Here is a 14,279-nt window from a genome sequence, read left to right as displayed (position 1 = left end):
AAAGGAGTATTTTTGCATAGAGGTATTGCTACTCTTAATTACTGTAAGTAAATGATCTGAATACTTCTTCCGCCACTGCCCCCATCTGTCTTCTGAGGATCAAACACTCACCCCCTGTAGGCTTGAAAGAGGCTGTAAGAGGTTTGTAGTTTCCCCAGCTTGAATTCACTTAAGCACAACTGCTTCCAATGGTGAGACCAAAAGAAGCAGAATTTGTCAGAACATTCTCCAACCCCTTCTGAAACACTTCTCCACCATCCATCTCTTTGCTCAAATATACCGATTCACGCTGTTGATAACCGAATTGAATATGATGCAATCGCGGTAGCCATACTGGTTTGAAACCCATTACTGTAATTTACCTCCGTCACAAACTCAGGGGAGTGAAGAGCCTCCATTTGCCTGTTGGGTGTCCACACAATGATATTCAATCTTCATAGTGTCATTACTCTCAAGGATTAACTTCAGTATGACCTATGCCTTGGTGACCTACGTTTAGCTCCTGAAAGTCTCGCTCCAGCATCCATTCAAACATTCCCAAAGGTTGCATTCTGCTGGAACTCACTGTAAACCTTGATTACACACCAACTCTCTGGGAGGCACACTTTACATGCATGGCCTGTGGAAGCAGTGCTTGAACAGTGTGTTCCCTGACCTCCATGGGCGAGGTCACCTGAGTGCACAATGCACAACACAAATATGGGTCATTACAACTTACCAGCAGCTATTTCACTCTGATATTGTATTTACTGCACTATACAGAATCTTGCCCAAAGTGCTTCGTCTGATGCCTCTGTGTATTGAACATAATTTGCTCTCAAATTATACCACGCATGGCACTGTGAAGCATTTTACAAATGTGTAATTTCACGTTGTTGATAGCAGCAGTGCAGTGTGACTTTTTGGCCTTGTTTAAAGTTTGGGGTGTTCAATTTCAATAAGCTCAGCATAAGAGGTTAAGACCAGCAGCAGCAATTGATAACACTTTTCAGGGTCACGCTCTGTATAGATCTGAGGAGTAATTCTAGCCAGCCGAGATGACAGAAACAGAAGTCAATAGGAGTTATTGCCCTCCTAGTGGGGGAGTTCATTGCTGAAGAACAAAAAGGAGGAAAATGGAAGCACCCAACCCTTGCCCACCACTATGACTGGGTATAGAACCACAGCACTTTTTTTCACTTACTGTACTGACTAAACAGTGTTAACAATGGCAAGTTTGGATGTTTTAGAAATTGGCACTGAATGCTTGGTCAGACGTTTGTTTGCTTCTTCTTTCATCAGATATATCAATTTGTTTATGTTATTCGTGTACAGCTTGGTTAAATGGAAAAGAAAATGGTATAAAAAATTGTAGAGAAACACGGCCACCAAGTTTACAGATAACTTAAAGGATATTCAAATTCAGATTGATTACAATTTGGGTCACCATCATTTGTATTGGTTAGATTACTCTAGTTTAATTTTAGTTTAAAGTTAATTGCTGATGTCTCGGAACACAGCAACATTGGAAAAATTAAATAAAATAAAAACACAGGATCAGGCAGGTTGTTAGAGACAGATTATCTAAACTGCTTTATTTGGAGGTAAAACTTAAAGTGAGCTCCACAGAAATATTTGCAATAATCCCTAATTGCACAGGAAAACAGGAAGTCAGTCTGTAAACTGTAAAATGTTTACAACGGGCAGTTTGGATAAACATTGAACTGTTTTCCTTAGTTTTCTCTTTTTAATATATGTAGGGATTTGTGTGAAATGTGTCTGATTGCCTTACTGCTGATGTTACTTTCCCCATCGGGCTTCTTTTTAAGCAATGTCATCTTTCCAGATCTTGGAATGTTATTATCAGTGATATAAATAATGGCCCAAACTATACAAATTGATTAAGATGGATGGACTTTCAGCTGTCTTCGTGATCGCTCACAAAACTACTTATCTCTATTAATGCCTCTTTTTTAAAATGTATTTGTCTTGTTTTCTTTTCTCTTTTATTTTATCATTGTCATTTTTATGGGCTGTTGGTTTGATTACATGCTGTTTCTTCTTGCAAAGTAACCAAGCACAAAGAAAAAGCTTGGTGAAAACACAATGCATAATGACTTTATTAAAGGCAGTTTGGAAGAAATGGTATGATTGCTAAACAAAGCCAGACTCTCATGGGGTTTGCCCAAAAATACTACATTCAAGGTTCATTTCATCTAATATATTTTACCTTTTTTATCTCTATCCAAGGAACATCAGTGGTGTTTTGTTGCTTTGTGTATATTCTCAAATAAAATAACATTCAGAACTCTCTTGGGTTGCCTGCAGGTCATTATTCCAGTGATGTTATAACGGAGATCAATAAAAAAAACAGAATAAACAGAGATGATCTACTGTCGGCCTTACCAAGTCATATTCATTGTATGTTGTGTGGTCAAGCTCTGAGCACATGGTCTCTGGAGAGAGGGATTACAGGAGTGCTAAACTCCAGATATTTTTTCCATCTTCCATGGCTCTAATTAATCAGGGCAGGGTTCTACCAAGGGGCTGAACTGGCCCCTTGTCAATTTGCAGCTATCGTCTTGCTTAGACAGGTCGAAACCGCACCAACTCAGTTGCCATCCACAGTAGATATCGACCTTTAATGGGAATAGCTTTAACAAGTTGATGAGATGCTGAGCAAACAAAATGCAACCAGTGAAGAACTGAGGTTGCAGAGGCAGTGAGTGAGTGTGTCATGAGTGTCATAATCATAAAACTGGCTCTCATATAGTACATCATTATTTTGATATGTTGATTGTGCCTGTCTTTTATAAGAACAGTGTTTCCAGGGACTGTTTAGGTTGTGGAAATCTCCCCAATCCTGGGAAATTAACAGCTTTTTAGATTGTAAAGACAATATGAAAAATCAGACTTGTAAAATACTTAAATCATAAATAGTAACAATATTACAACTGTAGGATTCTGGGATTTTAATGTGCAGTGCAGTTTTTCATTGTGGTTGTGGTTATTATATAAGACGGCGTATTAGGGCCTTAGCAGAAAAAAATAATTACGGAGCCGGAGGACGGGGGGTAATATTCCAAGATTAAAGTCATAAATATACGAGAGAGAAACTTGGATGTTCTCTGAGATTAAAGTTGTACATTTACGATAAAGTTGCAAAGACTTTTTTCAACACATCATCTCAGGGTCACCACAGACGCTGCAGCTTACCGTGTATTATGCCTGCAGTGGATGACCTAATCAAATTGTACTTCTCAATTGGATTTAGCAACAACAAAATACTCATGATTAAAACTCTTGTTTGAAATTTAAATTGAAAATAATTTCCGTCTGAAGTGCCAGACAATAATTTTCCCCAGAGGAAAACTTGACAGGGAGAGCTCCTCTGTGATTAAAGGGGTTAAAAGTGGAAGGGGTTGAAACCTCGTGCCCAAGTGCGCCACAAGTGCGCCATGGAAGCCTGGCCTCAAAATTACTGTGCGTTTTACACACTCCCAACGCACTTGCAGGGCATACCTCATCTGGCTGCACCGCTGGTTAATAGTTACACTAACACCTGAAAAAATTGTCATGTCTCATTGTCCCCCCTATTTCGGCGTCATAACGCAATGGACGGACAAGGAGATTGCTGGTTAAATCCGCAGGCAATTCAAATAGGATTTGTAGTACAGCAGGACACAATACAAAACCAAAACAGGTGGTTCCAAAATGACTTGGTGTAACCGTCACTAGAAGCTATTAACTTATTTATTTTTACTTCTTATTTACTCTGGTTCACTTTTCTCTATGGATGGGCTACAATTGTCAGGCCGTATGAAAAGCCCCATTACATTTGCCACTTAACAAGGGTCCATTTATCTCATTAATAGTCCATTAATTGTTTCTTTTTAGTAGGGCTTCAAGCTAGAGCCAAAGCTGTCAGCTATGCCCTACTTCCATTATTGTTTAGTGAACAGTGCTGTGGAGCTGAGTCAAGTCATAATGCACACCTATTAGTGTTTATTTCAGTAATCCATTAGCCCCTGTTGGATGTGTGTTGATGAGATTTAAGATGAAAAATGCTGCGCAGCCAGTCACAATGGCTAAATGCTTTGTGTAAAGCGTTACCTCCATCTTTTTAAGGATTTCTAGGATTTGTGCTACTTGGGTGGAGTTACTGTTGTAAAATGCATTGAAACAGAATTGAGTTTGGGTCTTTTATAGCCTCACTTAAAGTAAGTCAAACCCAACAAATTCAGGCCGCATAGGGTTAGAGAAACCAGAAGCTACTTTGAGCTTTGAAACATCTAATCAAAAACAACACATACAGTAATGGAATATTCTGTAAGCTAATAACAGATACTGTACCCAAAGAACAGATTGAACATTATAACCTGCTGGTCATAAATGGGCGTCTGCTCTAAAACATCATCCTGCACATATAACTGCAAACCCATTTCAGCAGCACAAGAGTCTTCTAAAGGCCATTTTAAGCCTCAGTGTGACAGCTCATTGCAAATGTTAAATCAAATGGTGCGTGTTTTGGTTGGCACCGCCTGCCTCAGAGCTTCAGGCTCTATTGACAATCCAGTAGTATGTTTCAGATTTACTGGTTTTTGTCCAGCGAGCCCTTTTATTTACAGTATGTTGGATTGTGGGATCTGAGGCGAGGAACATCTGTGAGCAATTGAGACAAAGGGGTTGAGGACAGGACCTCATCACAAGTGCTGCTGACATCAGGCTGCTTTTCTACTCTAGCCCACTTTTTTCCATGATGAGTGTACTAAGAGCTAGCAATAATTCTCTAGTTTTGGCTGCTACCAATGACAAATTAACAGAACATAGACCGGGGTTGTATGTAGGTTGGTTGTCTATCCGAGGTGTCACAAATACTAAGGAAGCTAGAGCTAATACTCCAGGTGGTAACGGAACGTACATTGTTCTTGTTTTGACCAACTCTCTAATACTTAAGATACTGACACACCAGGGAGGTCGTCGGCCGGTGAGTGTCCGTCGCCCTAGTTTTTGCGATGTGTCACGCACTTCACCATTTGTCAACCCTTGTCCGCTTTTATCAGCTGATTCAACATGTCTAATCGGCGTCGGAGCTGTCGATGAGAGGAATTACTTTGATTGGCTGTTCAGCTTAAGCAAATTAGTGCATAAGAAGACAAAAGGGAAGTGGGGAGAGCAAGCATGGGTCTTAAGTCACATAGTAGGCACTTCTCATATTTATCTTCATCTGATCAATTTTATACACAATGAGGCTGTCAAAACGGAATGAATAAGAGTGCAAAGGTACCGTGATACAAAGATCTACTTACACATTTCTAAACAAACAAAAGGTAATTGAAAGATCGTAGACCTTTCTTGGGTCAGCGCACAATGTACATGCTGGTCGACTGTAGTCTTTGAGGTGTGTTCAAGTACAACTATTTAGCAAAGGCGATGTGAGGCGACGCCACAGTCGGCCCTCGCCGCCACTAGTTCTTTGCACTCTGCCTAATGTGTCAGCACCTTTTCTGTTTACAGCCACATGAGACACAGAAAGGCAACAAATACTCACATTTGAGAAGCTGGAAATGTTGAACCTTTGATATTTTTGCTTGAAAAATGAACAATGTATCAACTGTACAATCTATTAGCTACAGCAAAATGCCAAAATAGTAATTAAAATGTATTAAAGCGCCCATGTTATGCTCATTTTCAGGTTCATAATTGTATTTTGAGATTGTACCAGAATAGGTTTCACTTCTATCCCATCTTTGTTGTTGGTCGCACATGTGCAGTAGCTAGGTAAGGACTACTAGCTAGAAGCTAGCGCTGCTAGCGGTTAGCCACCTCGTTGTCAATGCCAAAACACTGCTACAACACACACAAGTTCACCCTAATCTACAAAATAAATTGTATAGAATTACTTACATGTCCCTCGTCTGCAGGTATTCAACGCAAAGTTGGAAGTGCGCCCTCGTTTAGAAGAAGTCTCCCGGCTAATCCTGCCTTGTACTGACGAAGTTGGAGAAACAGCTTGCTGATGTGGTATTAGCTAAAGTGATTAGCACACACCAAATATTTTGGCCAATGACGTAGACAGCCCTGCCGATTTTGACCAGCTCACCCGGAGACTGAAGGCAGGATACATTCAGAAACCCATATCTCACTCAAAACAGAATGGATGGTTTTTTTTCCAAGTTTGTATGCGTGTGGAAGCACCAGAGACACAAAATAACACCCCAAATCCCAGAAAGTGTTTTTTTATCATAATATGGGCACTTTAAATAGTAGTATTCTTTAATGCAAGTTTCAAAACATCGATCATGTACCCAGACAAAACCCCACCACAGGCAGACGTAACATGTGGTGTCCCTCTCCAATCATTGCCAGTATGCATCTTTGCTGAGTTTCGGAAGAGTTTTCGAGGTTTGTATGAGCTGTCAAAGCTTTGCAGACTGGCAGGAGGCTCTATCTGTTCATCGGCCAGCTGGAAAGGAAGAAAGCAATGTTGTGATTAAGTCTGCCTATGAGGTAGAAGGCATAAGATAGTTTAGACATGATAAACCAAGGGACCCAAGCGCCGTTATGTACCAGATGGATAGAGATATTGCTAGAGGCTTTAGGCAGCGTGGAAAGATGAAGGGATTATAGGAGCCAATCTTTCTGTCAATAAGTGGTTCGGAGGCTAGAAAAATATAACTACAACAGTGTTTCTGAGAGACAGAGGCATACACAAGCAATTAATTTTTAATTTTCACTTGGAAAATATCTGTCAAACGTTGTCCTGTTAGTTTGTATCATATTGTCGCAAAATGTGCAGATGGTTTTACTTGTCAGTGATGGTCATCATTCACTATCACAATTTACAATGTCGGCCAGTTCTTTTTTTACACCTGTTGTGAGCGACCTGTGGGAGAAAATCACAAGTCACAAAAAAGCTCATGGAGAAATAGTTGGGCCAATCACAAAAAATCTTGTGTTGTGTTTAGGGATGCACCGATCCAACTTTTTCAGTCCCGATACCGATGCCAGGGCTTTGTGTATCTGTCGATACCCAATACCGATCCGATACTTTTGTTGAATTAATAATAAACTGTATACCTTTTGCACCTTATAACTTCCTTCCACCATGTGGAAGAGACTAAAGGCACCAGACTTTCCTAACTAAACATTACTTTCCTAACTAAGACAAAATAACATAGATGTAATGTATTGAATTCTTATTTATTTGTTATTTAAAAAACAATTGTGCATTCAAATCGAAAATATAATGTAATCAAACTTCTTAAAATTTATTTAAATAAATAACAATAATGGGCCTTTATATAGGTTTATAATGGCTTATTCTACTGTCAGGAGTACATAGAATATCACAAAAACATTGTAATGTCATCATGTTTACTAAAAGCTTTGATTACTAAAGGGTTTGCTTGGCTCATCAACATTATACAATAACGTTATATGAAGGAGAATCCGTCAAACGGTTACAGAATCTAAACTATTTTTTTTTTTTTCTGCAAACTGCAAAGTAGTAAAATAAACTCAAATCGAATGAATACACATACAAACAACTTTAACATTGTTTCCCTTTCAAAACAAAATAGTTGTAAGCTAACACTACCTTGGCCACAGGTAAGTTAGGTTGTAGTGTGGTTGTAGTGGGCGACTGAACGTAGCTCCGCTGTCAGCCTCCTTTGCTGTTTGAATAATGTTTGTAGGTTGGCGGACGTATTTCAGCGAGGCAAGACATCTTAAATCCAGTGTTTTAATCATTGCTCTGAACCTGTCTTTCTCAACGGTCTGTAGCGGGACCGTAGCTGGATTGCGTTCATAATGTTGCTCTGCTGCATGCTTGAAGTGACATGTCTTTAACGTTAGCACTGTAACGTTAGCACGGTAACGTTAGCCCGGCCGAGTAACGTTAGAGCGACGGGCAACAACAGTGGCTAAATTATGTCAGATTTTTTAGAAACAAAAAACCTTGCAACAACAGACGGCTCCTCTCTTGAGCATACGTTGTTCTGGTGTATCTCCGGTCTTTCTTCATCCTCTAACTTTCTTCTCTGTTCTTGAATGTGCAGTAGTGACCGGAGCCTCTCCCAGCTTAACAGACTGTTATGCTACCTGGCTAGCTAGCAGCTATAATGTTACCCAACATGCCGTTCGGCGGTGTAGCTACATTTGTAAATGTGAAATTATTAGTGTTAGAAACTGTTTAAGTCACAAATTGTTATGTGCTTTGGTGTTTTATCCTTTTAAATAAAGTTAGTTGTGGGTTATTAATTGTTGTGTTATAAAGTTACTACCATGAGTGAGGAGGGTACGCAGTTAACAGGGGTCCCAGTGCTGCGACGGAGGAAAAAAAAAAAAAAAAACTGGATCGGCCTGTGGATCTGTTAATTTTTCCGATCCCCGATTCAGCTGTTTTGTCAATATCGGGGCCAATATCCGATCTTAATATCAGATCGGTGCACCCCTAGTTGCGTTGCTCAGAGCTACGTCGTCTTGTTTCTCCGATTGGTTTCAGTTTCGTTGGTCTAATTGATTGTAGGTCTATTCAAATGCGGGCAGAAACATTTGGGTCTTCACTGAAATCTAAAATGAACAGAGAGGTTCTAGACCAGGGGTCACCAACCTTTTTGAAACTGAGAGCTACTTCATGGGTACTGAGTCATACGAAGGGCTACCAGTTTGATACTCTTCTAAAATAACAAATTTTCTCAGTTTGCCTTTAGTTATATATTATTAATGATTAATGATAGTCATCTATGTGAAGACACTGATCACGTTAATGATTTCTCATTATCAATAATTATCAACAATGACTTAACAAGGTGGGAAACAGATAATATCAATATTCAATTTTCATTTTTAGAACAGGCCTGAGGGCTACTCATGTGGTCCTTGGGGGCTACCTGGTGCCCGCGGGCACTGTGTTGGTGACCCCTATTCTAGACTAATGCGCATTTTCCAATGAGTCGACCTATGCCAGGCTAACTTATACTGGAAGGCACAAGGGAATATTGGCAAATAGAGAAGTAACTCTTTGACATTACGATGGGATTAAAACAAAATAACTCCTGTGTCAAGTCTTGTTGTATTTTTCCATCACTGCACTGCTGAAATGATCTTTATTGAAGGTTGTAGCAAGCTGTTTGTCACAGTGAAACCAGTTGTAACAAAGCCCACTGATTGTGTACCTTTAGAGCGACATGCCATTAAGTGTGACGGGTGTATTGGAAATTGTATTAAATCAGGGTTTGGAAGCCATCACTCACTGGTTCCTGCCAGGTTACTGATGAGAATCACAACCATTTCCTGTCGTTTCCCCACGGGGATATGTTTCTTTGGACTGGAGGGCTCAGAGTGATTGTGAAGGTGGCATTGACAAAGAGCATTTCTTTTTGCTCAAGTGGTGAGGCAGCATGTTAAGACCTCTGCTTTGTTATTTAGCCTGTGTTGTTCTTAGCTCTCTGAAAGTCTGCTGAGTTTAAGGCCACTTTTATCAAACAGGAAAAACATTGGTGTCTTTTTGCACTCTAAATTTTCACCACATCTGAAATCAGTGCTGTTTATTTTCTAACTCTGTTCATTTCCTGAACATCCTGCAACTTCCATAACAATGCCGTTTAAGGAGCAGGCAAACACAGCCGTTTCAAGAGTGTCAGCTGACATTAAAAACATTCCAGGTTCTGTACTGCTACATCAACGTTTGTGAAAACTGCTGCAGAATGTTAATTGTTAGAACTTGATTTGACTCATGTCTTATAATGTAACACAATACAAACACGTTTGTACTTTATGTATTAAAGAAAAGAGAACTTGAAACTATAGTTTTTAAGCATGGCACATTAGTGTGTATAAGGTGGTGCTATGGGTTACTAGGTATTCAAAACAGATTTTTACTATAACTAGTCTTCCCCATATAAAGAGTTTATTTTCCTCATATTTTTGTAAAAGTGTGCTTAAAAAATGTCCATCACAAGTTTCCAGAGTCATATTTTAAAACTACTTGTTTGTTAGTCCCAAACCCAAAGATATTTAATATCAATCATAAAAAATACATACTCACGTTAGAGATGGTGTCAACACAGAGACAATTTGGCACAGTTCTCTGACAATCAACTCAACGATTAATGGACCATGTCGTGTGTCATCTTACGTGTGTGGACACGTGATGCTACATACTTTTTTTCCCCCCGGTTTGTCCTGGTACACAGTGAGATGTATTCTCTTCACTTTAATTCCTCTGGTGCTGAATATTTTAGCAGATTTCTGTTTCCACTGGCCAGCAATCCCATTATTCATTGCTTTCAATACACTGCATGTCTCCCCTGATTCAGTCATATCAGGACTTTGCTGAAATGATGGCCCAGTGGCGATGCTCAGTCCTCAGCACTTCCAATTGCAGGAGAAATGTGGGCTGTTCTCAGAGTGTTACAACACAAAGACATACTATCCTGTCTATAGAGAGGAACAGTAATGGGAAATATAATAACTGTAGTTCATTGCAAGGATTTTGGATGTCTTCACCATCTTTAACTGAAGTATGGTAGAATCTGTTAAAAAGCTTTGCCAATGACATCAGAATCAGAAACGTTTTTTTGCCCGTGAATGTTTTATTAACTACATTGACTACAATGACATACCTAAGCCTTCTTTTCACCAGCATGATGAATGAGTACATTTCTGAGAACCATCATATTCAAATCTGTATCTTGACCTTTTCTGGTGCATGTCCTGATGCAAAAGATAAGCTCACCCGTTGGATCTTCAGATCATTTATGCGAAGACAGAAGGGTCATTGTCCCTGTAAAAGCCACTAATGATGTTACAATTGAATTCACTGGCAGACAGGACAAAAGACAGAGGTAGAGATAATAGAGGTTCCGATTAGGCATCTGGCAGTCCGGGTTGTAATGATATTGCCTAGGTATGAGTTGATTATGCTGTTGTATTGATACAAAATAATTGCATTTCCATAATCCCCATGAGGGCTTGAGGCTGGAAAGTGATTTAACAATGCAAATACACATGAATTGCACTGCATATCCCCTCCGAAAGAGCAGCATATACCAGGTTTGTTAGCTCAAACGGTCATCATGAGAACTCCGAAATAGACAGTGACGAGTTATTTAAGGATATCTGACTGTCTGATATCTGTGATGTCTGATTATGATTTTATTTTTGGGTCTGAACTGTGTTGAGTGTACTGCATTACAGTTATATTTCTACTAGGCCTCCTCATTAATGGAAACCATCATAATCACAATGAATTTGGTCAATATTGAAATCACGATTACCACGATTACTCAGTGACTTTTGGAAAGATGTTGCATTTATTGAACTTTAAAAAAACAAACATTAAAACAGTTAGACAAATTAACAGTGAAAACACCTTGAACAGTAAAATAACCCCTATTACTTTTCCTGTTTTAATTTTTTTTTCTTCCATTCAAGACAAAATAATAGTTTACTTGCAAAATGTAATGTGCAAAATAATTGTTTGTTCTCAATAGCATTGTTTTTTTTGATCATTAGGAATCAAAATCGCGATGAACATTCTAGTAATTGCACAGCCCTAATTTCTACCCACATCTGTCGCTATCAGTCCACGTCAGAGACACACACCTGTAACTACATATGTTTCTGAATAAATTACATTAGTTTTAGCAAAAGATCTACAGTAGGTTCCTCCCTCATGTGCGTTATTTCTGCAGGCATCTTCACACAGTCCAGTTGGAGATCAGAAGAGACTTATCAGAAGAGACTCCTGTTTGTTCTGATTCATTTTTTAACAGTAAAGACAAAAAAAAAAAACTTCCAAAGAGCTAGTGATCCAGTGAGGATGCAATATTTCAGTGACTTTTTAAATGGGGTAAGCTATGTAATAACTGGTTATAAAAAGAAATGCACTAATTTCCCAGAACCATCATCCCTAGCTTGTTTGATCAGCACACAACATGGATGTTTGACAGACTCCACTGTCCCCTCCTGAGTTATAGCAGCGAGCTCATTAGAGGAAAAGTTGATTGACTGTTTTCGTCAACTGTTTAGATAATTAAATCTCTAATTTAAGCATTGAAAATTGTTCTCGCTGTATTAAAACTGCGCGTTAGATTTGATTGAACGTGAAACATTAATGAAAGAGAAACGCTGAACAAATGAATTCCAAATGTTCCTGTATAGTTTCACACACTGCCCTGCAATTACACATGACAGTTCTGTATAACCTGCACAGCAACAGGACTATTGATAGTAACATTATAATAGTATTTATTAATTGAATATTTATCCATGCATCAACAATTAAAGCAAATAACCTTTTCTGGACAACACTGACCATAAACTGCAAGTGGCAGTGGAGCATGTTTCATACAGTAAGTAGGCTAAGACAAGCGGACAAGTAAATGAAGTGTAACAGGAAGTAGCAGGGGATCTGTGTAAAGCTCTGGCATACGTCTCTAACTGAAGGTACTTAATAAACAGCATTTAAAATTTGTCAGTTCACCATCGAGACACATCAATATTTAACGATATGCAATGTGCTGTCTGCTTTGCACTTCTTTCATACGATCTTTTTGCTCTCCCTCCCTGCAAACTCTCAGATGTTGGACTTATGGGCTTCTTTTCAGGCCGTATTCTGACTGAGGCATGAAGACACAAAGCAGCCTCACTTTATGGCTGCTTACTTGCTTCTACCGCAGTCTGGCCTGTTATTAGGCCAGAGACTGATGTGACTTTTCTCTGATGTCCTATTGATTTCCAAGCCTCTACTATTTGGGTTGAATAATGTCAGTTTTGAACACACTACCATGTCCTTCCAGCACCCCTGTAGACGGGTTGAGTACAGATTGAATTGTGACTTGCTAGCCTTGCACATATTCACAAGTGGTAACGGATTAAGTGTGAGAACAGTATTTATAGCGAACAGATGCAGTATACTGCTATACTAGTAAACTGCTACTTACTGTTTGCTCGTCCTTGTTGGTGCACTAACACTACCTGGATGCAGGACTCAAACTCCATTCTGCAGCGCCAAACTCCTGTGATTTACACCAGGACAAGCATGACGTGTGCCAAACAAACACATCCCGAATGTCTATAGGTGAAAATAGTCAGGCTACTTTTAGGTACCGATGCAGTGAGTAAGATACAACTATTCAAATGTCTCTTAAAGCCGATCAGGATAAAACGTACTCAGCTGCTGACTGGTTTCAACCGGTTTGTGTTGAGTACATATGCACTCGTGGTTCTATGCTGTATACTTGCATCTTTGTGAATTCTCAGTCAGAGAGACATGGTACATCCATGGCGTGTAAGGTCAAGTTAGGACAGTCGGGCTACTTAGTGGTCCATGTCTAGTAAGACCTTGACTTGGAGCAGTTTGGTACTATGTCAGTGGCTTTGCTGGAGGACAGAATTTTGTGGTCTTAATACTTCATACTCAGCCAGCGCTTAAGCCTGTTATCTGTGCCTGTGTGCTCTGCAACAAGCACACTCTGCTCTACTGTGCTTGTTTTCAGCAGTCAGCCGCACAGTAAGTTGGAGCTGTATGGAGCAGACAGGAGGTGACGCCTTCAAATCAAAAAGGTGAACCAAAGGCTCTGTTTTTGTTGTAGAAGCAGCAGCATTTTAAACGAAGAATCTGTTTCACACCTTTTGATTTACAGTATCTGCTGGCAATTTCCAATTAAGTCAGGCTGACTCATGACTAGTTGCTGTACACACTTGATTCATATGACAAGAGCTGGCAGCAGCTAGCCTTTACGTTGGCAAAGCAACTAGCTGATGGCAACGTATGAGCTCTGATGAATGTACTAACAAAACAGATCAACCAGCCCGTTAATTTGTTCTTACTAGGGACAGCATTTTATTGAAGATCCCTCAGCTGTTGTATGACCGTTCAAACATGGATGCACTGAAAGATAATTGTATGGTTATTGTACAATCTTTATGAATTACGTAATTTTAAAGTTATAAAAAGTTAGTCATTAAAAAAATCCTTAAATTTGGTGTGTGTAAAAAAAAAAAAAAAAAAAAAAAAAAAAAAAAGTGAATATGATCTAGTCGCTTTGCAGTTACATCATTGCTCCACTTAAACCCACATCTGGTGGTCCAGTGTTGAATTTGTAATCCATAAGATTTACTTTGGGCGTCTAAATCAAGTTGTATAACATTTGTTTGGATAATGATACAATATTTGCTGATATCACAGAGTCTGCCACAATATGATTTTGATTATATTCTATTCAGGGACGTGCAATCGATATGAGACAATATCCTATGCTATTCCCATTTAACACAATCAGTTCCGTTCA

The 14,279-nt window shown here is 39.3% G+C and overlaps 1 protein-coding gene across 27 annotated transcripts in view; it reads left to right on the top strand.

Annotated features, from left to right (window-relative positions):
* The window catches only part of ncam1a (neural cell adhesion molecule 1a), a 272,622-nt gene that overhangs the window by 31,965 nt on the left and 226,378 nt on the right, over positions 1 to 14,279 (top strand). The gene's annotated exons all lie outside the window — the stretch shown is intronic.

The sequence above is a fragment of the Sander lucioperca genome, chromosome 13, assembly GCF_008315115.2.
Source record: "Sander lucioperca isolate FBNREF2018 chromosome 13, SLUC_FBN_1.2, whole genome shotgun sequence".
NCBI lineage: Eukaryota > Metazoa > Chordata > Actinopteri > Perciformes > Percidae > Sander > Sander lucioperca.
The sequence above is the reverse complement of the archived record's forward strand: the minus strand, read 5'-3'. Positions and strand labels throughout refer to the sequence as shown.